Source organism: Acinonyx jubatus, chromosome D1, assembly GCF_027475565.1.
Source record: "Acinonyx jubatus isolate Ajub_Pintada_27869175 chromosome D1, VMU_Ajub_asm_v1.0, whole genome shotgun sequence".
Classification (NCBI taxonomy): Eukaryota; Metazoa; Chordata; class Mammalia; order Carnivora; family Felidae; genus Acinonyx; species Acinonyx jubatus.
This window is the reverse complement of record NC_069390.1, coordinates 87,097,778-87,119,931: the sequence shown is the minus strand read 5'-3', so window position 1 is coordinate 87,119,931 and position 22,154 is coordinate 87,097,778. Positions and strand designations below refer to the sequence as shown.

Below are 22,154 nucleotides of genomic sequence, written 5' to 3'. Positions count from 1 at the left end.
TAAGATCTGAGCTCTCAGTGTGCTTACTGCTATTAGGGTGTCACTGTTCTCAGGACCTCTCAGTGTTGAGAATGCGTGCCCGCACACACATGCACACACCACACAACACACAACACACAACACACACCTTTAATCTGTTGTGGCAGGAAGATCAACAGCTGCGTATGGGTGGTCAGCAGGGATGGGAAAGAGGAACTATAAAGGGGCACGAGGAAACATCTGGGGTGATGGATATATTCACATGTCCGATTTCAGCAAAATGTACATTTTAAATATGTGCCCTTAATTATATGTAAATTACACTTTAATAAACCTATTAAAATGTTGACATCCCCAGATTCACCATACGAGGTAAGCGGTATTCTATGGATATCTAACACCAGGGCTTCTGAAGTATCACTTAAAAAACAGTAATGAGTAGTATTTTAAATCAAGAAATTCCTCCTAGTTTCAACAAATGTAAAGTATAAGTGATTTTTATACCTCTGTAAAAATGTTTACTAAATTCATATGGAATGTGAACTTTGTTTCTTTGGAATTTTTATAATGTTTAATAAGTGGAAATCTATTCTGAGTACAAATTTTTATTCTAAATATAAGTGAATACTCTGGTTTCTCTTCAGACCATACAAATGTTTCACTTTTTACTAAATATAAGTGAATTCTCTAAAACAATGATAATGAGCAAAATCAATAGTAACTATGTAAGAAAAATCATTTGCATGCATGAAAAACATTTAGTAATTTCTCTTTTAAGCTCTGTGACAAAAAAAAATATGCACTTCAAAATATACTCAAAAAATCCTGAGGCTCCTGGCTGGCTGAGTCAGCAGAGCGTGTGACTCTTGATCTCAGGGTTGTAAGTTCAAGCCCTATATTAAGTGTACAGACTACCTAAAAATAAAATATTTTGGGGAGTCTGGGTGGCTGAGTCGGTTCAGCATCCAACTCTTGATTTCAGCTCAGGTCATGATCTCACAGTTCATGAGATCAAGTCCCGTGTCAGGCTCTGTGCTGACAGTGCAAAGCCTGCTTGGGATTTTCTCTCTCCCACTCTCTCTGCCCTTCGTCTGCTCAGGCTCTCTCTCTCTCTCTCTCTCTCTCTCTCTCTCTCTCTCTCTCAAAATAAACATTTAAAATAAATTAAAAAAAATAAAATCTTTTATAAAAAATCTTATATACCCTTTGACCCAATAATTCCACATCTAGTAATTTATCCTAGGAAAGAAATTAGAGAAACACCGAAAGATATATGGATAAGTATATTCATCACAATATTATTTATAATATGAAGAATTGTAATCAGTCTAAATGTTTGATAAACTATGGTGCAACAATACAGTAAAACTGAAGTGAATGTTAAACTGCTAGAAATATTTAATGGCATGGAGAAATGTCTGTTATATATTTTAAGTGAAAAACAATGTGAATATAATATCATTTTTCTGGAGGAGGGAAGAAACAAAACATATTTGCATATACATATGTGTGTATGTTTAATTTATGTGTGTATTTTTTACATATGTTAAATATACCAAAATGTTGATGGTTGTTACTTCTGACTGGTAGGGGTGTGAATATTTTTCTTGGTAGTTTTCTGTATTTTCTAACTTTTATCCAATTATAGGCATGTATGTATGTATCTGTAGGAACCCACCATCCCTTATCTATAACTCAGAAATCCAAAAAAAACTTTCAAGATGAAAAGTTTTAGTAAAGTGAGCGCCAACTCATTTTGCAACAAAAACCTGGCCTGAATTGACATGAAACTTTACGTAGTTTATAAATATTCATCTTTACCTAGTCTATATTTATCCCATATTATGTGAACATGCTTATATTTCACTGCAGAAAGGATACTGCCCAAACTCCTGGAGGTGCTACATAGTATTTGTACATGTATTATTCTAACATTCAAAAACATCTGAACCCCGAAGAATCTGTCCCCAAGGATTTCAGATAAGGTATTATGGAAAATATTTTGTGATTAGGGGAAGAAGGAGGGAAAGAAGGAAGGAAAGAAGGAAGGAAGGAAGGAAGGAAGGAAGGAAGGAAGGAAGGAAGGAAGGAAGGAAGGAGAGGGGAAAGGAGCGAATCATTTATTATCTGGGTGGAATAAATAAAAGTCCTAGAAGGGGTGTCCAGGGCAAATTACATGCAATAAGAAGTTAAAACGTAATTTTGCTGTTGTTTCTGCCAAAGCTCTTCAGCCAAAGGCCACAGGAACGCACAGGTTGGGCTGGATACCTGTCACAGGGGGGAAGAACGTGCATGTGAGGGAACCATGGAGTGTCTCAGTAAGAGGACGTCAGAGCTTGCTGTAAGATTTAGCCTTTTATTCTGTGATTGGCAAGAGGGCTGAAGGGAGGAGGGGTTCATGCTAGAGTGGGTGCTTTCAGAAAGTGGGTGCAGTTGTATGACCGGGTATCTCAGTAAATCTTATCTAGCGGAGGGGAGGCCGGAATGAGGATAGGGCTGTCATTGGTAAAGTAGCAGTCATTTCCTGCAGCCAAGAGAGGGTGTGTTTGGTATTTGCATGAAATGCAGTGACTTGTTTTTGTCTGTGCTCAGACACGGTTGTAAAGCCACCTCGCTCTGCCTCCTTTTATCATGGTCTCAGAGCACTCTGAGATTGGTACTAATGTCCAGTGGGAGAATAATGTGGCCCAGCCTTGAGTGCCAGGCCAGCTCCTGAATGTCAGGGGCTGTGCTTTTTTTTTTTTTCTTTCTCATCTCAATGTCAGCTGAGGCCCAGAGCTGTGGAAAAAAGGGTATCAGGGGCCCCACATTCTAAAGAGGGAGTGACTGGGGTGACTGGGTGGCTCAGTCGGGCAAGCGTCCGACTTCAGCTCAGGTCATGATCTCCTGGTTTGTGAGCTCGAGCCCCACGTTGGGCTCTGTGCTGACAGCTCAGAGCCTGGAACCTGCTTCGGATTCTGTGTCTCCCTCTCTCTCTGCCCCTCCCCTGCTTACACTCTGTCTCTCTCACTCTCTCAAAAATAAATAAACATTTTAAAAATTTTAAGAAAAATAAAGAAGGGATGACATCAGAATAGAACTTGATAAACAGGACACAAATACCAATCCAGTAACCCTGGGCCCATCACCCACTTGAGTCTTGAAGATCAATAGGCATAGATTGGAGCCAGGAGTTTGTTGGAAAGAATATCACTCATGGAGGCAGGAGGTGTTTCCCCTCACCCTTAGCCACAAACCACAAAAGTGTTCAAAGGTGAGAACCTCAGGAATCTCTAAAGGTGAGAGGCCAGCCAGATCCCAACTGCAGAGAAGGGGAAGAAGGGAGACTGGGAGAGAGCCGTGTGAGCCCGAGGACTACCTTGAGTCACAAGGACCACCTCCAGGGCAGAGGAACCCCAACAGGCACTGTCTGCTGAGGAGGGGTCACTGGGAGCCAGGGGGTGAGAACACAGAGTGGGGGGCGCCTAGGTGGCTCGGTCGGTTGAGCGTCAGATGTCAGCTCAGGTCATGATCTCAAGGTTCATGGGTTTGAGTCCTGGATCAGGCTTGCTGCTGTCAGCACAGAGCCTGCTTCAGATCCTCTGTCCCCTTCTCTCTCTCTGACCCTCCCTGCCTCATGCTCTCTCAAAAATAAATAAATGTTTAAAAAAAGGGGGGGTGCCTGGGTGGCTCAGTCAGTTAAGCCTCTGACTTCGGCTCAGGTCATGATCTCATCATTCGTGGGTTCGAGCCCCGCATCAGGCTCTGTGCTGACAGCTCGGAGCCTGAAGCCTGCTTCGGATTCTGTGTCTCCCTCTCTCTTGCCCCTCCCCTGCTCACACTGTCTCTCTCTGTCTCTCAAAAATAAATAAATGTAAAAAAAAAAAAAAAAAAAAAAAAAAGATACAGGTGGGCTGACCGGACCCAGGACCCCAGCACAGAGACCTCCAGGGAGCCATAGAAACTGCTCCACCGTGAGCCAGGATGAGTTCAGCCACCATTCCAGAGGCCACCAAAACCAGATTATATCCTGCTTCCCTTCCTCCATCTCCAGAGAAGTCAACAGCAGACCTGTGAGTGGGGAAGGAAGAGGGGAAGGGAAAAGAAGTAAAATAGTGAGAAAGCCACCCATGCCCTTCCCCTCACCCATCTCCCAGCCTGAGACAGGTGCACCCAGGGGCAGGGACAAGCTCTGGGTCAGGCCAGAGACTCAAACTTGAATTACTCAATGGACTGGACTCTGTGATAGCTCCAAAACAAGATTTTTTAATATTTGGGAAGGACCAGAAAAGCTACAGGATCAACCAACGACATCTGTAAGGAGAGGAAATAGAGATTCAGACAAAAGCAATGGTGTGAAAGAGTAAAGTTGCTTTCTGCTTGTGCCCAACATGTGTGGCTTGTTCAGTAAGTCGTTAACAGTTATGTGGCCACATTTTTTTTAAATTAATAGCCTTTTGGGGGACAGTTTTAGGTGTGCAGAAAAAAAATTGAGCAGAAAATGCAGAGAATTCTCATACCCTCCCTCTCACCCTGCCCCACCCAACCACCCACAATTTCCCCCATTATTAATATCTTGCATTTGTGTGATGAGCCTGCAATAGCGTGAGGCCAATAAACCAAGATTGATACATTATTACTGACTAAATCCACAGTTTACATTAGGGCTGATTCTTTATGTTGTACATTCTATGGGCTCTGGCAAGTATATATCCCAAATTCTGCATTCTACAGTTTGTCTATCCATTTACCTATTGAAAGACATCTTGGTCAATTGCAACTTTCAGCAGATATGAATACAGCTTCTATAAACACTGGTGTGCAGGTTTTTGTGTGGATCTAGGTTTTCAACACATTTGGGTAAATAACTAGTAGCCCCATTTGTCAAAGACTTTGTCGAGCTTTGTAAGAAACTGCCAAACTGTCTTCTAAACTGGCTGGGCCATTCTGCATTCCCACCAGCAGCAAATGGGAACTCCTTTCACTCCACACCCTCACCAGTATTTAGTCTAAACTGTGGTTTTGACTTTAGCCATTCCCATAGGTGTTTTGCTAGTAGATTTTTTAATTTTATTTTAGCCATTATCATTGTTTTGCTAGTAATTTTTTTCTTTTTTTTTAACTGTATTTATTTATTTACTTATTTATTTTGAGAGAGACAGAGAGCAAGAGCTGGGGAAGGACAGAGAAAGGGAGACAGGGAATCCCAAGCAGGCTCCATGCTGTCAGCATGGAACCCAACGTGGGGCTCGAACTCACAAACCGTGAGATCATGACCTGAGCTGAAATCAAGAGTTGGACGCTCAACCAACTGAGCCACCCAGGTGCCTCTTTTGCTAGTAAATTTTTAAACCAGCTTTCCAGCAAAGGGGAAACTCCAGAGGTCTCCCAGTTTTCTTGATGGAAATGCTCCCACCACAGCCAATGTAAACAACCAAAGTGATGTCACTGAACACAGAGTACAGGAGTGGGTGCATGTACAAATGCTCAGTACAGAGAGTGGGCTTAACCATTCTTCACGAATCTTTCTGTCATCTTCTTGGACTGGATGGCCACTATTCAATCGTGAATTTGATGTCCTAGTGCTCAGAGAGGGGAAATCATGTAAGCAGCTTCCTGTACAGAATGCAGGATAGCAAGTGGGCATTTGGCCATCACTAAGTCATTCTTATCAATGTCTGGTGCTACAGAAGGTCTTCCAACCTCTATAAAATTTTGCCCCAAGTTATCTACAAAGGTTTATGCTACCAAGACTCTGTCACCCTATACCTTCCCTCTGTTGAGTTATTTGGGGGAAACTCTTTCTTCTCTTTTCTCCCTCACCTTTCCTCATTTGTCCTGCCCTCGTTGAAGAATTTAGTTGGTGACCATTTGATGGAATAGTTTAGCTGAATACTGATCTAGAAGCCATGAGAAGACCCCTGACCCCTTGCCCCAGCCTCCTATTCTGACCCCACACACACACACACACTCCTCTCAGCTCCCCTTATAACTATTCTGGGATCATCCATTTTATCTCCATGGCCAATGAGGTTTCCACGGCTTCTAGAAGGACATCTGATAGAGGTGTTAAGCTTTCTGAAATAAGAAGACAATTGTATGTACACAGGATTATTTTTTAAAACCTCCATGAGGGTTCAGTTATGTAACTGATTCCTCTCTTCCTCAAGCATTCTTTCTTAGTCATCAATAATTGGAGTTGGTAATGATTGTTCAATGATTTAGTGTTCAGCAATTATTTGATTAAGGCTAAATTTAGCCTTTATGTGTGAGATGATGCTTTGAAGTGTGACCAAGGCTCTGCAAGAATGAAGCAGGTGCAGACATGAAGTCAAAGCAGGAGTGTGGGAGCCAGACTCCTGGGTGACAGTAATCCTAATCCCCTTGCATAGAGGGAAACTTTAGTGCAATTAACAGACAAGAGTAATAGGGGTCATCATCCCAGAGAAGTGAAGTAATTTGTCTAAAAGGAAAATGGTGGGGCACCTGGGTGGCTCCGTTGGGTAAGCATCTGACTTTGGCTCAGGTCATGATTTTACAGTATGTGAGTTGGAGCCATGCTTCAGGTGAGCTGGAGCCCTGCTTTGGGTGAGCCCCACTTCTCTCTCTCCCTCTCTCTCTCTCTCTCTCTCTCTCTGCCCCTTGTGGGGTGCTGTCTCTCTTCTGTACCCCTCTCTCACTTGTGTTCTCTCTCAAAAAATTAATTAATTAATTAATTAAAAAAGAAAAAGAAAATGGCTCCCCATGGACCTGAAGTTCCCTGCTGGCATCCTCTGCCCCTTCTAAGTGCCCTGCATTGAGCCCAGCTCTCATCTTGGGCAGATTGTGCAACCCCTGGAGATTAATTTCCTCATCTGTTAACTGAGACCACAAGCCTTTCATGATGGGCAGGTGGTCTGGCTCAGAGGGCACAGCCATGGTTGAAAGCAGGCAACAGGGAATTTAAGACTGGTTTTGTCACCATTGGTGCTATGTGACCTTGACTGAGCAAAGCATTTAATTTGAACCTATTTCTCTCTCTCTCTGCTAAATAAGGGCAGTGATGATGATGATGGGCTAGTAAGTTACAAGATGCCCACTGTAACTCCTAGCCCATAAATGATCTGTTAAATCTGATCTGAACCCCAATTTCTTGGCCTACAAGGGTGCACAGCCCTTTCCACCATTTCTGTGAATTCCTGTGCCTCCCTTTTCAAGATTCTCCTGCCTCCAGGTGTCTGTTAGTGCCTGTTACCTCTGTCGTGCCCCCACATCATCCCAGATGTGAGTCCAGCCCCCGACTGCCATGAAAAATATACTTGTATACAAGCACCTAATCGATTCAGAGAAATTCAATATGGAGCAGCTAGCCAAGGAGTGCGGGGTCACTTCATACTCCTTCTCCTGTACCTCCCTAGCATAATATACAAACCGTCCCCATGCCTGTGCAGCATCCAAGTCCCCCTAAATTTCAGCTTCTGTTCCAAAGTACAGATCAAAGTATTTCCCCAATAAACTAGTTTTCTCCTTCTAAGGGAAATGCTGGTCAATAAACTTTTCCCCATTGGATACAGTTATAATTACTTGCACAGATTCACTCTGTTTATAGGGCACTTTAAAGGCCATTTCATTCAAGCCTCACAACAACCCTGAGAAAGTGCAATTTTACACATGGGGAAACTGAGGCTCAGAGACGTTAAATGACCACCAACATTGCACACCTGGGAAAGGTTGGGCCTGAATTCAACACCAAGCTGATTCCAAAGCCTGTACTTTTCCTTCTATCACCTGGTCTTGATTTCGGATGCCAAGGATCCCCTCAGGACTCACCAAGGTGATCACCTGCTCCCGGGAAGACATTGGCAAGCCATCCTCTCCCTGCCAAGAGGACAGGAAACCTTACCTCTATATGCGCCCCCCCCCCCCCACCTCCCGGTGGAAAGCCTTGTTGTTTCACCACCAAGGAAGCAGCAACAATCTTCAAAAGGCCTTTCCCAGGAGCAGAAGGAAACACGCTGCTGAACAGAGGACACAGGTCAGGAGGGAGACATCTTCTCTGGCTTTTCTCCTTCCTGTATTTGTTCTTCCACGTCCCTAATCAAGCCCCTCACTCCCTCCTCCCTCAACCCCAACGATTCCCAACCAGGACATCCATGCCCTGCCAGCAAGGTGAAACTCGTGGTTTGGGACACAGGGAGAAAGCAAGAGGCAGACAGGGGCCAGGAGTCTGGGCAAGCACAAGAGGAAGGTGTGGGATCAAGTCCGAGTCAGGCTCTGGAGGTGCAACCCAGGCCAAGACAAGTGACGCGATGGGAGCAGAGTACCATAAGTACATGTTATATGTAAAACCATTTTAAGGATTGACAACTAATTCTCAGGTAACAAGGATAAAGAGGAGAGAAGCAGGAACCTATCTTAGCAAAATATACCTCAGAAATCTGTTTGGATTTGGAAAGCAACGTGCCTCAGACTGGAATTTCACTCTCTGACCAAGTTGGGCTCAGGCTGGCAATAAAATGCAGTTATAACCTCCTGAGCACACTCCCCACTAGCTGACCGTGGCGGGAGGTGGCGGAGAAATGTGCTGGGCGGTCTGGGTAAATCAGCTTTGGATTAAAGAGATTGGCTATGGATAATATAGAAAAGAAATACCAGCAAGAAGTCCACAGTTGACAGTGCTACCTAAAACATGGAGGCAGGGTGGGCAGGGCTCAAGGCGAAGGCCACTCCCCTGTACAAAAATGAAGAGCCTTTTTAGATCATCAGGTAAATTATTCTTTACACAGCACTTTACAGTTTAGCCAACAGTTCCAAGGACATCATTTTATTTAGGAGACTAAGTAGTCTAGACTCTCGAGTTAAGGTGCTTTGTTTGAACACCAGCCACACCACATGCTCTTATGTGACTTTATGAAAACTATTTTCTTCCCTACGTCCTGGGTTCCCTGTTCATGCAATGGAGACACTTTTTTTTTTTTTTTTTTGAGAGAGAGAAACAGAGTGAGAGTGGGAGAGGGGCAGAGAGAGAGGAAGACAGAATCCAAAGCAGGCTCCAGGCTCTGAGCTGTCAGCACAGACCCTGACCCGGGGCTCGAATCCAGGGACCGTGAGATCATGACCTGAACCGAAGTCTGACGCTTAACCGACTGAGCCACCCAGGGCCCCACAATGGAGATACTTAAGGATTCTCATCTCACGGGGTTCTTATGGGGACTCAAAGAGATACCCATTCATTCATTCAGCGGAGTTCTGAGCAACTCCTCAATGCCAAACACCGGTCTAAGCACGGGGAGCCAATTATGTCAGAAGATTTCTCTCTAGAGTGTTCTCTCCAGTGGGGAAGACCGAAAATTGCCATAACGAATGACTGTGCTGTCATATAGATCAGGGAAAGGCGAGCTAGGAACACAGTTGAGCCGGCTGAGTGGGACCACAGGGCCTGGCACCTCAGAAGCGCTCCGTCTCTCAGCGACACGAAGCAGTAGACAGGCTTCCAAACTACATTTTTTACAGGTGAGCCCCTGAGACTCAGAGAGGTTGATGACCTACCCAGGACCACACAGGTCACAAAGGCCAAGCCACGACTCAGAGTCTGCCTTCTGACTCCTACTCCCAGGCTCACTCCCTGCCTCTTCTGCTGCTCCATGAGGAGGAGAGAAGGCCAGGGGTGATGAGGCTTAGAGGGGACCCACTGGCAGAGAAGCTGCTGTCACCGCAGCTCTGACCCCTCCCTCCACGCCCAATGAAGCCTCCAGAACTTGCCCAGCAGGACACTCCGGGGCTGCTGACAGCAGGGGCCAGCCTAGGCCTAGCGCCTGTTAGGAGGCCTGTTCCCAAAGGAGACTCCTAGAGAAGGGTTCCCACGGTGTGGAGCCTGTCAGGGTGCCAAGGGGAAACACACCAGCTTGTTTTATCGACTTTCCAAGCAGTTGAGGCCTCCAGACCTGTGGTTAGAAGACAATGAACAGAAGGCAGCGAAGAGGCTGAACTGGCAGCCTGCATCAGTGGGGTCAGGCAGCCCCCCCAGGCATCATCTTCTCTGGGGCCTGGGCAGCCACAGTACATGATGTCTGCCTCCTGCGGTCTCCTGGAGTCATGGGCAGGGCTCCAACGGCCAGGCATGCCCAGCAGCCTGTCTGCAAACAGGCAGGGAGCACACTTGGTGCAGAAGGGACCCATCTGGGCTAGAGCTCCAACAGGCCTCAAAGCCATCCGTTGTCAGGCCAGACCACAGCTGTGTGGGGCTGTGCCTCATGCATAGACTTGCAGCCCTGTGTCTCCACAGCTGGGGCCATCTGACTCTCACTCACAGGCCAGGCCCCACCTGCCCGGAGGATTAATCTAAACACACAGGAAGGAAGCACTGTTACCCTCGGCAGCAGGCCCCAGCCAGGGACCTGATACCTTGCTCCTGCTTGTGACTGGCTCTATTTTTCTCTGTGCCTTCATAACTTGCTGACCCTTCTAGGAAACCCTGATTCAACTAGTCTTGCTCTTTCCAGACCCCTCTTCCATTCATTTGAGTGTCATTAGTCAAAGTGACTAGATTCCAAGATACATGTTAAGGTCTGGGTTTCCTAGCTCTGAGAACAGTACGAAGTGGTGTTACAAATTCAGTTTTATAAATATCTTTTTTTAGCTTTATTACAAAAATCCAAACAACAAATTGTGTGCACAATTAAAATTAATAGTTCCCAAAAGGGTGAATGAGATACCGCCTCACACCTGTCAGAATGGCTAAAATGAACAACTCAGGCACCAACAGATGCTGGCGAGGATGCAGAGGAAGAGGAACCCTCTGGCACTGCTGGTGGGAATGCAAGCTGGTGCAGCCACTCTGGAAAACTGCATGGAGGTTCCTCAAAAAATTAAAGATAGAGCTATCCTACAACCCCAGCAATGACACTAGTAGGTATGTATCCAAAGGATACAAAATTGATGATTTGAAGGGGCACATGCACCCCAATGTTTATAGCAGCACTATCAAAAATAGTCAAATTATGGAAAGAGCCCAAATGACTATTGACTGATGAATGGATTAAGGAGATGTGGTGTGTATATATATAATGTATATATATAACGGAATATCACTCAGCGATCGAAAAGAATGAAATCTTGCCATTTGTAACAATGTGGATGGAACTAGAATGTATTATGCTAAGCAAAATAACTTAGAGAAGGACAAATATCATATGATTTTACTCATATGTGTAATTTAAGAAACAAAACAGATGAACATAGGGGAAGGGAAGGAAAAATAAGATAAAAACAGAGAGAGGGAGGCAAACCATGAAAGACTCTTGAACACAGAGACCAAACTGAGGGTTGCTGGAGAGGTATTGGGTGGGGGATGGGCTAAATAGGTGGTGGGGATTAAGAAGGACACTTGTGGGGATGAGCACTGGGTGTTATATGAAAGTGATGAATCACTAAATTCTACTCCTGAAACCATTAACTTGGATTTAAATTTTAAAAATTTTTTAAAGGTACAAACTTGCAGTTAAAAAATAAGTCCTAGGGTGCCTGGGTGGTTCAGTCAGTTGAGCGTCCAATTTCGGCTCAGGTCATGATCTCACGGTTCTTGAGTTCGAGCCCCGCATTGGGCTCTGTGCTGTGTTGCATGTCTTCCTCTCTCTCTGCCCCTCCCCTGCTTACGCTCTGTCTCTATCTCTGAAAAAATGAATAAAATTTTTTTAAGTTTTTAATAAAAAAACAATAAGTCCTGGAAATATAATGTACAACATGGTTACTATAGTTAATAAAACTGTATTGTACATTTGAAAGTTGCTAAGAAAATAGATCTTAAAAGTTCTCAGCACAAGAAACAATAAACCTCTGTAACTATATATCCTGATAGATGTTAAGTAGACTTACTGTGGTGGTCATTTCACAATATATACGGACATCAAATCATTAATTACATTGTGTACCTGAAACTAATGTAATGTTATATGTCAGTTGTATCTCAATAAAGCAATAGCTTCCCCCACACTCTTCCTAATTAATCTCAATCCCCAGAAATATCCATTCTTAACAGTTTGGTATGTATCCCTCCACTCTTTTTACATGCACACTCACAGTCCACATAGAATTCTTTTACACAAACAGGAACATATTATACAAAGTGTTCTGCACCTACATTTTTTTTAATGTAGCAAGGGCATTTTCCTATTCAGGACACATAAAGAGCTAACTTGTTGCTTTAGTGTCTGCTATAGTATTTGTTGCATAACGTTTAATCATTCCCTGTTGATGTACAATTAAATTGTTTCTAATTATCCACTGCTACAAATAGTACTGCAATAAACATCTTTGTGCGTACATCTTTTTGTACTTCTGTTTTTCCACAGGCTAGTTTCCAAGAATTCTTGCTATTCCGTTTTATTTTGCATTCTTTGCTGATTGGTGAGGTTGGTGCACTTTCCTCTGCTGGTTGGCACTTTGTAGCTGTCCTGTGAATTTCTTGCCTGCATACTCTGATGCCTGCAGGAACACTGAACTCTCCAGACTTTTACTTCTACAATCCCTCTGTCTCCACCACCACTGACCCTGACCTTCTATTGCATCAGCCCAGAGTGGAATCAACGTTTCCTATACCTAGTTTGGTTCTAATAGGCCTACAATAAAATCACATGCCTCTCATAAAGCTCCCTGAGGTGGAAGGACCCACTGTTCTCTTGCCCAATCGTGCTCACCTTCAGAACCATGCAAAGCCTAAGTCAAAGCCGACTCCACTATCAGATCCAGCTGATGATGGAGGCAGAAGGCTCTGGAAGTCTCAAGGAGATACATTATCACGTGAGGATGAGTGTCCCAAATGGAAGATGAGGCTTCAGGCGGGGACTGTGGAGGAACATGATGAGGGATTGGAGAGATGTTCAGAATGAGAGCAATGAGTTTTGTCCTGGGACATGTCACAAAGTCCTGAGTGATGAGGTCTTATCCCCTCCCTTCTTCCCTCACACCTACTAGGAGGCAAAAGGTGGTGGGTAAGTGACATAACCGCACCTGCCCTAATTCTCAGAGGAGGTGGTGTTCTGTAACACTCTTGGAACCCTTTAAGAAATGATATGCTTGACCTTGAGAGGACAGGTATGGTGGTATTTGGGATAAGGGGGCAATACCCATGCTGAGCAAGCATCAGCCCTTCCCCTACAGCAGAGATGATGACAGACCTTAAGGCCCAATCCACCTCCTCCTTCCTGCCCCCCCACCAGAAGCTGGTAAAGGACAACACCCCTACAGGTCAGAAGGACCTGATGCGTAAGTAAAAACATACAAATTGAGCAACAAGAAAACTCCCATGGTCCTACCATTCAAACCTAATCTCTGGTAGGATTTTGAAAAGTTCCATCTAATCCTGTGTGGTCCCCTCTGTTCCATACCTTTCCAGAGGCTGTGGGACTGGCTCTTGCACTGAACAAATGACCAGCTCTCCCTGGACTGTAGCCGAGGCAGGTGCTTGGATAATGACCTTGGTGTTGTTCCTGGGCCACTGTGGACAAATTTGGGATTGTGTGTCCTCAAGGCTGATGCTCCATTATCTCTTCAAACATGTGAATTGCATATATTAAAAAGTCGCTCTAGTTCTAGAAAACATCTAAATAAGGAGAAGAATTAACATATGGATAAATTTCCACATGCCATCCTCAGAATGACCTTCAGTGGTAGGTATTATCATCATCCCCACTGACAAATAAGGAAGTTGAACTTCAAAGACATTGGGGAACTTGCCGAGGTCGTGTGGCTGGTAAGAGGGAAGGCATGGGTTCGAGCCCAGGTCTTCTCATTTCACGTGCAGAACTGTTTCCATCCCACCAAGTTCATTACATCATCTGTCAACCATCGTCCAAGTGGTAAGTAATGAGCAAAACTAATTTGTTATACTTTCCCCATCTCTCTGTTCACATAAATACTCACCCCAAGTGGGCACTGGAGAAGGAGTCAGAGGAAGGATGGGGAAGTCAGCCCTAGGCTGAAGAACAGCCCACACATTAGGATTTACACAAGTGGGAGTGCAGGCTGCCAACCCACACTTGGGATGGTGGACAGAAGGGAGGCTGTTTGATCGGACACCTGCTCCCCCCTTCCCAACACCCTTGTCCGCGCTATCTTTAGAATCAGCAACACCCTAGACAGCTGAGGTGTGTAGGAAAAGAGAAACCAATTCAGAGTCAGGGGAAAAGTCCAAAACCAGCCATACTGAGATGGGGAGACTTTACAGAAGGATCAGCCACCTCATGCCACACATGTGACAAGAGAAGTCCCTCACCATCGGGGCTTGAGACTGTTGATTGGCGGACAGGGGTGTGCTGGTGAATGTTTAACAACCAGCTTTTGAGGAAAAATAGAAGTCCTGAGTCGTGGAAGCATCTGCTTGATTTCGATGCTGTAAATCTCCCCCCACACCCATAGCCAGTGTCAAACTTGAATGTGATGTGACTGGTCGTGGATTTGGGAAGAGATTCGGCGACTGGCTCTCAGCTCTGGCAAGCCCATGCCATTGGCTCCGGCACACCTCTGGCAGCTTTGAGGGGTCTGCAACCAGGGATGAGGAATTAGCACCTCGCATGCCCCTTTGGAGGCCATAGTCTTCTCATCTGTCCTTCTTCACTCTAAATACAAGATCATCTATACCCACAAGTGAGGAAGCATTTGAGACACAATTAAGGAGAGGGCAAAATGGCTGCTAGCTGAGAATATTCTGCTGTTCAAAAAAAATTTTTTTTAACAGATCAAGCCGATTTCTTTTTTTTTTTTAATGTTTTATTTACTTCTGAGAGAGAGAGCATGAGCAGGGGAGGGACAGAGATATGGGGGGGAGGGTGGGGGACAGAGAATCTGAAGCGGGCTCTGCACTGATAGCCGAGAGCCCGATGTGGGGCTCACACTCACGAACCATGAGATCATGACCTGAGCCAAAGTCAGATGCTCAACTGACTGAGCCACCCGGGTGCTCCAAGCCCATTTCTTTTATTGTCTCTTCCAGCTCCCAAGCCCAAATCTGAGCCAGGATGACTTCTGAGAGTAAAGATGATGAAGATTTCTGCCTCCTTGGCTGGCTTTATTCCCAAACCACTCTTCTCTGACGGTCTCAGCATAGGAATCTTTCTAGTTATGTCACTCTCCTGCTTCAAATCTTTCTACCCCTTCTTAGCATGGTCTATAAGGTCACTTGTGGTCTGCTCTTCTCCATCACTACAGACTCACTTCTCTCCTCTGACCTAAGTTCTAGTCGTAATGAGCGTCTTCTAGCTGCTCAAACTACCCATTCTCTGTCTTGGCTTCCTACCTTCACACAACTTGTTTCTACCTTTCCATCCAACTGGCCCAAATTCCACACTGATTCCTCCAGTTAACTCACTTCCTTGTGGAGGCTCGTCCCTTACTTCTAGCATAGGTGAGTTCCCGACGCCCTGGCTACCAAGATCCTACTTTCCCTGCATTGAAGCAACCAACATGTATTGCTATCACTCATTTATCTCCCTTCCCCACCAAACTCTAAACCCCTGGAGGGCAGGGGCCTTGTCCATCTTGTTCGTTGTCTTGTACTGTTCAGCATGGTGTTTGGACATATAAGTACTCAGCAAATAGTTGTTAAATGAAACGCCAACTTCTATTTAATCATGCATTCATCAGACATGCTAACAGCTGAGCGAGGGGCCTGGAGATTCAGAAATCAATGGGCACCGTAGGTGCTGCAGAATATCTCTACTTCCTCCTGTAACCCACGAACCATGGAGCTCCTGCCACTCTCGTGAGGGAGCGACCAAGTGAAAAGTGGGAAGCAGGAGAAAAAACCGTGGATCCCAGCTATAAATTAAACAAATGCTCGGCATTAAAAAATTATTTTAACACATCAAATATTAAGTCATTCGTATGCTCTGCAATTACTTTATCTGTCATCAGCACACTCAGGCTATGTGAAGCGGTGACAGATGGAAAGGAGTCCAGGCCAAGTTTTCCTGCAGGTGTGCATCTGGGCTAGCGAGGAGAATTCTGTACGTGCAGGAAGGGAGGGGAAGGGGCAGGGTGACTGAGGTTATGAAACTGGAGCTGATGCTAGAGGCTTGGCAAAAAGTAAGAATTACAGATTTGCATCCTGGAGAGCTGCAGGGCACTGCAGTCCCTGGGAACTCAGCGCGATGGTTAACCAGGCAGCTCAAGGGAGGCGAAACAGCATGCTGCCCATATCACAGGAGGGGAAAATCAAGGCCCAGCATAACTGAGCACTTAGTAGGGCAGAGCAAGTAGTTCTGGTTCCTCTCACCCCCTCGTTTGGAGCCTAACCAGTTAGGTGAATCAATTCTGAAAGCAGCAACCCAGAGAAAGTCAGGCAATTGGAAGGGCGGGGAGAAGGGGGTATGAGATTGCCCAGAGACTAGGGCTCCTTAGAGGCCAGCAGGTGAGGGATGGAGGGCTGGCGGGAGGACCAGACACAAAATATCTGACCCAGGCCAAGGGATTTTTCTAGAACATTTCCTAATACAGGATATGAGCCTGACTCATAGCATAAGGAAAGACTGAATGAATGGTCCATTTCAACCCAACCTAATGCAACACTTCGCAGGTCTAAGGAGGTGCACTCGTGCCAGGTGGTATTACATATTTGCTCGTGTCTGCTTGTCCCCAACTCCTCCCCCCAATTCCTAAACGTGGGGTTCTGCTTCACACAGCATCCTTAGCTGCCTCTGACAAGTGAGAACCTCTATCACCTACTCTAGGAGGGCAGCTGAGTCCCACCCCTCCTGTTACCCACACCATGAAGCCCACACTCAGCCACTGTCTCTTCCTCCTTCTTCCACGGTCTGTATTCTGTCCGACACTTTGATTTCAAATCACACTGTCTTAACTCCCTTCATTAACTTTGATATCAGGGCTCACCACTCCCCCTGCCTTCTAATCTCTCCCTCATAAATCTGGACAAGTAAAACAGCCCCTCATGTAGACTGAACCCCCACCAGGACCCCACCTCAAACACACACACACACACTTGGCATGTGGCCAGCTGTAAAAGCAAATCTGCTCTGCAGTGTTCGTCCTCTGAAGCCATGACCTACTCGGCATGAAACGATGCTGGTTCTCTGCCCTCGTCTCGGGCTGAACAGGAGGGAAATGACTGAAAGCATAGCATGAAGGAATTTAGGTTGATATGAAAAGTAACTTGCAGCTCATGGAGTTGTGGAGTTCAGGCTTAACAAAGTTCTGAAAGTCCTTTTCCACGTGACCGTGGAAGATGTCTTTCTGGGGAAGCTTGGGCAGGGCCATGCTTGGCAGAGGGATTAGGTCTCCCTGACACCAGGGTGCTCTTGCCCTGTGATAAGGCCACCTCGCTGAGAGCCAACTGCCAAACGGCCACAGTGCTAAAACCAAGACTTTCAGCAAAATTTCAGGGAACTGACTGACCCAGGGCCTAAGCAGGGCAGTGACAGGGCAGAAGAGGACTGCAGCCCCTGCAGGGCACAGCGTGTGTAGACCAGACAAGTGTATTCAAAAATGCCATCGCTTTGTTTTGGTTTAATAACAACGTCTGACTTGTTCAGAAATTTCAGTAATACTAAAGAAAAGGAAAAGATTTTGATGTTTCTCAAAAGAGGCAAAGGTTGTTAAGAATTGAGAAACTCTGTTCTTGGATAATGTACATCTTTTTAAAATATTTTTTATTAATTTACTAATAAATGATTATTTTCTTATTTATTATTATTAACATTTTTATTATTTTAATACTTACGTATTTTTGAAAGAGAGAGTGTGTGAGCGGGGGAGGGCAGAGAGAGGGGGACAGAGGATCCAAAGTGGGCTCTGTGCTGACAGCAGACAGCCTGACACGGGGTTCAAACTCACAAACTGTGAGACCATGACTTGGGCTGAAGTTGGCCGCTTAACTGACTGAGCCACGCAGAAGCCCCTACATCTTTGTTAAAGCAAAGGCAGGATGGAGATTCCAGCTTTATTCCTTCATCTGTTCTACAGAAGTGGGAACTCATTTCCTACTGCAGGCAAAGTACTCCACTAGGCCTGGGATTATATAGACAAATAAGGTCGAGGTCCCAGCCTCGAGGTGGGCCTGATATAACAGAGGGAGCCAGCAAGAGAGTGAATAATTGCCACTTGGGCAGGGTCTGGGTTGTAGGGAACTCTGGGAGGAGAACAGAGGAAATCACCAGGCCTGGCATGAGGCAAGAAGGCTTCACAGGGGCAGGAACATTTGAGTAAGTTCACAGCAAGGGGCTCAAGCAGAGGACACGTCTGGGGATGAGTCTGAGACCTGATAGTCTGTGCAGCGAACAAAATGTACGAACGTGTGCAGACAGAACCATCATCACGTGTTCCAGAAATGCTCCCCAAGGCTCTGTGACTGAATGAATACGAATGACAGGGTGGTGGGAGCAGACGCAGGGGCGGGGAGGGTGGGGCCGGACCCAGGGAGCCCTGTCTACCTGTCTCCCAAGCTGAAGACTTACAGGCTTGTTATGTAGCCAATAGGAATCCAGTGAACTTTAAGGAAGGGAGCGACACAATTCAACTGAGATCTGGAAAAATCACCGTGGAAGGATGGACAGAGCCTGCTGTGTGGACAGCGAAGGTGCAGACCAAGCGGGATGCTACCACAAGACTCTGCGTGGGAGAGGTCTGTGCATGGAGACATATTCCGTATTGGAGATCGACAATGCATTACGCTTTGGCGTCCGCCACAATTACGAATTCTATCATCTTAAACTTCATAACATTTCAGATAGGAGTTGAAAATAAAATTAGAATAAAAATGCAGAAACCCTGGGGGCTAGGGGTGGAATATAAGTACCACAACACAGATCCAGAAGGATAAAGAACAGCTTTAGGAAAAGTACTCAGGAGAACCAAGAAGTTGGAAGAAATATCTTCCTAGTCCAGGAAGAACTTGAAGTTATATTCCAAAAGAATGCTTTTGGCATCGTCAAGTATCTGAGCTTCAAGTAGTTCCTGGTAAAGTGGCCTCCAGTCTGAAGGCTGCCTTGGAAGAGACTCCTCGGAGGGACCCTCAGCCCATGGGGTTTTATTTGCTGGCTGGCTCTGCTCGCTCCCCATGGGAGTCACAAACAGAACTGACCTACCCAACTCAGCAGCTCGAGCTCTGACAAGATCTCTGCCCCGGGAGGCCAGGTTCCCTGGCAGGCACCAGCTCCCTCACCACACCTGATATCAAGAGAAAATGATGCATCCTCCTGAATGGATTTAGGCTGAATCGGAGGACCAAGCCCTTTTCAGTCAAGTGCCAACAGGGCAGTTCTGAACCTGCCAGGCTGGGTTAGTCATCACCCTTATAAAATAAAATACCCCAATAATTAATACAGGACAAATTAATTAAAGGAAGTAGGAGCATTGCAGAGCCCATTATGAACTGGGTGATAATTATTGGCAAACACAGGAAGAGGTTTACTAAATGCCCCTGACTCTCGCTCCATTGACAATAAACTAAACCCTGAAATCTGGGCCTCCAAAGTCAGAAGGAAACCGTGTGGAGCCCACGTGACTGAAACATGCACAGCAACAGCCCAGGCTTGGCCCTTTGCCTGATCCTTTTACCCGTTCAGGGATTTTCTAAGTACCTGTGCCCCTTGGTCAGTTACAATCCCAGCCCTCTGATGAAAGAACCACAGGTTTCTCCTACATTTTTGACTGAGAAGGGGAAAACCAGGGAACATTAATCCTGTAATAACCAAGCCATCACTTTGGCTGATGCCTTTCCCACCTTTTTTCTGCCGTAGCATTCCCTAGCTCTGAAGCGATTACCCCCCAGCTCTCTGACCTCCATCCACGTTCATCTAGCCCAAATTTTCAGGGCCTCTGGGTAGAGCGTTATAGATGACTGGAAACAGGGACTATACCTAACTTCTGCTTAATCAACTCTATTTTTTCTCTTTTACCATCTTACTCACCAGCTCATTTACTACATGAACTGCTGCTAGAAGGTGGAGGAGGAACAGTAAAGTATCCCTCTAATCGAGAAGGCACTTTGAGACCAGAGAACGAAGCATGCCGCTCCATATAGTTCATAGTTTCATCCGGGGTAACTTACTGACAGGGGATCCGGCAGCCTCATATTCTCTGCAAAATCCAGACCTTGGTGCACAGATTCTATAGAGTGAGGGGACACACAGAAGGGCACTGTAGTGAGATTAAAGGGCTCACACACGCCTCAAGGGTTTGCATTCACCCAACTGACAACTTACCTTTAATTAGATCTTGTGGTACCACCTGACTACGTTGCATCTCCAACTATGCCAAGCTGATAACAGATTCAGGGGAGGCCAAAACATCCCCCATCCCAGCCTTAGCGTGCATTTCTAAGGTACAGATATTCATCTCCACTGGGCCTGGAACATGTAGCCCCAAGAGAGGCCATTGAGTGACCCAATGAGAGCAAGGTGGAGGGCCAAAGATGGAGTCAGTATTGTCAGCTCTCCTACCATGACTTATCTGCCCATTGACCCTGCTCTCTCTCCCCACATCATGAACAGAATCGATCTTCCTAACTCAGCAGCTACCACAGCATGTCTACAAGCCACGTTTCTTGACGAGCTCTGAGAACCTGACCGACATTGGCCCTTTCACCACAACTGATGTCGAGAGAAAATGATGCATCCTCCTGAATGGACGGAACCAGATTTGGAGTTTATGCTCTCCAAAGGGGTCAAAATACTGTATTTAGTGTTTATTATCTGCCATCTGTACAATGAAAGTGCCATAGTGGTGCCTGGGTGGCTCAGTCAGTTAAGCGTCCTACTTTGGCTAGGGTCATGATCTCACAGTTTGTGGGTTCTAGCCCTGCATCAGGCTCTGTGCTGACAGCTCAGAGCCACCTGGAGCCTGCTTCTGATTCTGTGTCTCCCTCTCTCTCTGCACCACCACCATGCTGACGCCCACTTGCAGTCTGCCTCTCTCTCTCTCTCTCTCTCTCTCAAAAATAAATAAACATTTAAAAAATTTTTTTTTAAACTGCCATAGTTTGCTTGCCAAAGTGCCATTATTTTATTGACAGATGTAGTCTGTAAAGCTAGAACAGGGCCTGGTACATAGTATGCATCAATAAATATTTTATTGAATAACTCGACGAATAAGATCCTGACAGTAACTGGGGCGCCCGAGTGGCTCAGTCAGCTAAGCATCCAACTTTGGCTCAGGTCATGATCTCATGGCTCATGAGTTTGAGCACTGCATCGGGCTGGCTCCTGTCAGCACAGAGCCTGCTTTGGACCCTGTCCCCATTTCTCTCTGCCCCTCCCCCACTCACACGCTAAATAAATGTTTTAAAAAAAAGATCTGACAATAGCATTTCAGGAGTATATTGTGTAAGTTCTGCAGAATTCCCAGGATGAAATGGCACCCGATCACACAGCACTTCTGTTTCCCATCCGCATCCCTGCACCCCTGCTCCCACAGAAACTGAGAAGAAGAAGGAACAGAGAAGAAACCACAGTAGCCTTTGTGCAATCCAAGCCTGTGAGGCTGCTTGGGGTCCCTGTGAACGCGCAAGAGGCTGCGAAGAGAAGAGACCAGCCATCAGTTAGATCTGAGTGTGTCACTGCACAAACATCTGGGCAGTTCTAGAGTTATAGGGTGTGCGTTCCCTCCCCTGGGGCTCCTAGGACCACATCTCCAGCAAACTCCAGTTTGCTCCAGCTCAGGCCTCCAAAGTTCCTAGTGCAGGACAGCTAATCTGGAGTTGTAGGAAGGCAAGGACCCTGTGTTCAGCACCTGATGGAAAACCTTTGTTAGAATCCCAATCACTGGCCCTCTGACGCGGCCCAGCACCTGGTCCCCAGTCCTCTGAGTGCTTTTGGTTCACTTTTGAGGCTTGTTGCAAAGCAGCCCAGCCAGTGTCTCTGACTGGGAGAGGCACACCCTCTGTCCTCCCAAGTCAAGGCTCTGAGTGGCTTACATTCTCTGCCACGGTCTCTGGTGGAAACAGCTGGGCTGCAAAATATTGACAGATCACAGAAGGAGAGTGTTTCTTAAATGGAGCTGAGAGCCTTTTGCAACCATTCCCTAGTAATAGACACCATCACGTTAATCCGGGTCTCTGGTTGAGTGTCCTCTTTCTCTCTAAGGCTGAAAATGCCAGAATATTTTAGCTGTGAAGCAAATAGGGCCCCTTAGGAAGAGTGACGGGTCTGTACAGCTACCTGTCCACACAGAGGCAACAATCTGCCTCCGTGGGGGAGGAGGTTTCACCG

The 22,154-nt window shown here is 45.9% G+C and overlaps 2 long non-coding RNA genes across 3 annotated transcripts in view; one reads left to right on the top strand and one right to left on the bottom strand.

Annotated features, from left to right (window-relative positions):
- The first annotated feature begins 1,764 nt into the window (after positions 1-1,764).
- Positions 1,765-10,460, top strand: LOC113593250 (uncharacterized). The gene is made up of 3 exons (XR_003413345.2): positions 1,765-1,964; positions 2,203-2,320; positions 9,451-10,460. It is a non-coding gene; the product is annotated as an uncharacterized LOC113593250 (long non-coding RNA).
- Positions 10,461-10,585: 125 nt separating this feature from the next.
- Positions 10,586-22,154, bottom strand: part of LOC128311897 (uncharacterized) — a 70,655-nt gene continuing 59,086 nt past the window's right edge. For both annotated transcript variants that reach the window (XR_008290560.1, XR_008290559.1), the window contains 3 exons: positions 13,323-13,537; positions 12,633-12,780; positions 10,586-11,607 (listed from right to left, as the gene is read on the bottom strand). This is a non-coding gene — a long non-coding RNA (uncharacterized LOC128311897). The remainder of the gene's footprint in view (positions 11,608-12,632; positions 12,781-13,322; positions 13,538-22,154) is intronic.